This window comes from Bos javanicus, chromosome 11 (assembly GCF_032452875.1).
Source record: "Bos javanicus breed banteng chromosome 11, ARS-OSU_banteng_1.0, whole genome shotgun sequence".
NCBI lineage: Eukaryota > Metazoa > Chordata > Mammalia > Artiodactyla > Bovidae > Bos > Bos javanicus.
The window spans coordinates 29,646,670-29,650,770 of record NC_083878.1 but is presented as its reverse complement, the minus strand read 5'-3'; positions in this window follow the sequence as shown (position 1 = coordinate 29,650,770).

Genomic DNA, 4,101 nt, shown 5'->3' with positions numbered 1-4,101 from the left:
AGAGAGCTAGCTTTGGCTCCTCTATTTATATGTTTATCTCTCCCTGGGCCTGTCCTATGTAAATTGGGCCAGCCAGGAGTGTTGTTTGTTTTACCTGAGGTCCTCACTCCGGTCCTCGGACCTTCTTTTGTTCTATTTTCGCGGGCTTTTCCCTTCCTTGTTTTTTAGCCACCACCGTTTTGGACTCCTTTTCCCTATTCTACCTACCTAACAGATGTGTGTATTTTATTGTTTGTAAATTTAATCCCAGTCTCAAAAAAAATGGAAAGTAAAGGAAAATGGTGTCCTTAGAGCTAATCACAGACTAATATGCCATCAAGGTACTCAGTGGTAAAGAATCTGCCTCCAATGCAGGAGATTCAGGAGACGGAGGTTCAATCCCTAGGTTGGGAAGTTACCCTGGAGTAAGAAATGGTAACCTACTCCAGTATTCTTGCCTTGAAAATTCCATGGACAGAGGAACCTGGCAGGCTACATACAGTCCAAGTCACAAAGAGCTGGCCACCACTGAGCACGCATGCAATAAGCCACCAAAGAAAATATATGACATGTTGTTTCCTTATATCTGCTTCCTGGGCTGCTTACGAGGAACCAATCTCAGCAAGGGACACCCTCACTCTAAAGTTGGAAAAGAATCAGAAGAGCCTGAAACTCCAAGATCCCTCTCCTTCAGCCAGAAGAGAAATCACAGGGTAAGAGAGCAGGTGGGAGCCCAAGACAGAACAACTAATAAAAATGGCAGGCAGATAAATTCAACATCACGCCACAGAACTGGGATTTTTATTCCTTTTCTCCAAAGTATAAATTCGTCGACTGCAGAATCAGCAGAGATCCGATTTCTCAGTGTGTTTGGGGTTAGGGCTGGGGAAGAAGAGATTGAGAAGGAGAAACACACAAACCCTCCAAATACTGAGTATCATCACAAATTTGAAACTCGACGACACAGTTTCACTGTATCCAGAGGAAACATTCCACAGCCAAGCAGGAACCTGAATCTCTGTCCGACTTGCCACAGGGGTTCTAGTCTGCCTCATTATCATGATGTTTTCGTTTTTCTAAACAGCATCAAATAACAAAGAAAGGTCTCCTTTTCCACCACTTGGCGGTTTGCTGACACATTTACGCAGTTTCTCTTCGGTAACGCAGTCAGCCTCTGCACAGGCAACTTCAGGCACTAACACTCAGCTGGAGGCAGAGAGAGCTTGGCCCAGAGATGCCGGGCAGGTGGGAGGGAGACCCTGAGGGAAGGAGAGACCTGAAAGGAGGGGCCGGGGGCTTGAGTTTATCGTGAAAGCTTTTCGCCTGTGTTCTCTGGTCACAGCACTATGGAGACTGGTGGAGCAGGGACCTGAAAGATCCTTACAGCCTTAGCAGACTTAAGTCCTCTTACAGGTTTGGGTTAATTTTTAACTTCCTTGGGGTGAGATCAAAAACAAAGGCAGAAGCTCTCACCCCAGGGCTGGTTCTACAGCTCTTTGTCCTCAAGTCTCCTCCCATCTCCTTTGTCTCCAGCCACCCGGGAGGCTGAGAGAAGGGTCACGTGGCCGAAATGGGGCCCAGTGCCTGGCAGTCCCCTGGGCTCCCTGCAGAGACCAGGATTCCCAGTCTTTCAGGCGACAGCCTCGTTTATTCATTTTTTGTTTCTGTTGTCAATGTGGCTGTGTGTCCACAACCTTGGGATTCCCTCATCCTCAAACTCCAGTATCCAACTTCTAAGATTTCAATGTTTTTAAGGTCAGTGGAAACTTTTTTAAAAAGCAACATCAAGTTAATATATTCTTACTGCAGAAAGGAAGCTTTGTTTTATTTTTCCATAAACCTGACACTCAGGAGTTTTCAGATCTTGAAAGATAGACACACTATTTACCGGTAGAAAATGCACCAGGTCAGGTGCTTTTCAAAACAACCAGTCACTCAGATCCTTCCCTTTCTAAGATGATAGCACTATTTTTAGGTGGTGCTAGTGGAGAAGGCAATGGCACCCCACTCCAGTACTGTTGCCTGGAAAATCCCATGGATGGAGGAGCCTGGTGGGCTGCAGTCCATGGGGTTGCTAAGAGTCAGACACGACTGAGCGACTTCACTTTCACTTTCCACTTTCATGCATTGGAGAAGGAAATGGCAACCCACTCCAGTGTTCTTGTCTGGAGAATCCCATGGATGGAGAAGCCTAGTAGGCTGCAGTCCATGGGGTCGCACAGAGTCACACGACTGAAGCGACTTAGCAGCAGCAGCAGCAGCAGTGGTAAAGAACCCCCCTGCCAATGCAGAAGACTTAAGAGACACAGGTTCAATTCCTGGGTTGGGAAGATCCCCTGGACTGCAACCCATTACAGTATTCTTGCCTGTAGAATCAGAGGAGCCTGGCAGATTGCAGTCCATGGGGTCACAGACAGTCAGACACGACTGAGCAACTACACGGGCATCAAATATCACCCAAATAATTGAAGTATAAAGAATTGTTTCCCTGGGATGTTGTTTTTACAAGGGTGAAATTGCATGGCACGTAATTCATTAACAGTTTTTCTCCTTTTCAAGACTGAGGTGTCAAATCTTGGAGTCAGCCTGGGTAATATTATACAGGAAAATGGCCCTTTACCACTGTACTTTCCCATGCTAAGGGGCCTGGTAGATGTCAGATAAGTATTTATGAATGAATAAAGAACAGTGGGACAAAAGAGGAAGCTGGTAATACCTAAAATGGGAGGATTCCTCCTAGAATAATCAAGAATTAACTGTGTCAATGAAGGTACACCTTTCCTTTTTGCTTAATTAATTACTGGGGAAGTTTTCAGAGAAAATTGTTACTGGAAGTAGAGGAAGTTTTAGAAACCTGAAAAACCTTTAGACCCCAGAACTGCTGGGATCCCAGGCCTTACAATGCAGACAAGGATGTGATGTTGAACCTGGTCCATCTAGCTCACAGGCTCAGAATGGACACGGTGACTAATTATTTTATTTCCAGAAGAACTAATTAAGTGGCTGCAGTATTCTCAGTTTAAAATGTTGTCATCACCCTGGGGAAGGGGTAAAGGAGTGTTTAGAATCTAATCAGTCCTGACTACCACTTTCTGCTCTGAGCAAGAGGGAAGACAGAAATATTTGGTAAAATGTTGCCCAAAGCATCTCTCCTAGACTCCTGGCTCTCTGGGGAAATAGTACTGTCGCTCTGTTGACCTCACAGACCTAAAAGTTCAGATTCTGTCTGTGTCCTAAGGGATGTAGTATGATAAAAGAAATGTAGACACCATGAGGCACGGTGTTGAGCTCTAAAGAAAACTCGGCTAGTTTCAGTCTTGGAGATGCAGTTGAATGATAGCTGCTCCTGTGAAGATGGAAGACAGGGAGAATGTGAGAGTGGTGGCAAAATTGCACAAGAAAATTTGGCTAATGGCTGGGCCTCAAGTCCACTTGCTGAGGCTGATAGGACAGTCCCAAGTTCACCATCAATTTGTTTTTCTGCTGATACTGATGCATATTTTTCTGGAACCAGTCACTATGGGTCCTTGTTTAGAAGCCTTGACTGCCTGGGACTTTATACTTTCCTGGTTCAGCATCCTGCAGCAGGCAGGTCCAAGGGCACATGTTCAAGATGTTAAAATTCACGTATCAAACACTCAGAAGTACTGATATTTGGGGCTGGATCATTGTTCTGGGAAGGCTGTTCTTTGAGTCAGTCAGTCAGTCACTAGTTGCTCAGTTGTGTCCAACTCTTTGCCACCCCATGGACTGCAACCCGCCAGGCTCCCCTGTCCATGGAATTCTCCAGGCAAGAACACTGGAGTGAGTTACCATTTCCTTCTCCAAAGGATCTTCCCAACCCAGGGATGGAAGCCTGGTCTCCCATGTTGGTGGCAGGTTCTTTAGGGTCTGAGCCCCCAGGAAGCCCAGGATTGTAGGGTACTAGGATACTTCTCAGCCTCCTGGCCTTGCCCAACTGTGACAATCCAAATGTCTCCAGATATCACCAAATGTCCCTCAATGGCAAAATCATCCCCAGTTGAGAGCCACTGCCTCACACAAGTTACCTGCAGTGAAATTCTTCATATAGGCTATTGTGATGACTGGTATTCATTCATTCAGCTACGAGAACAAAACTGA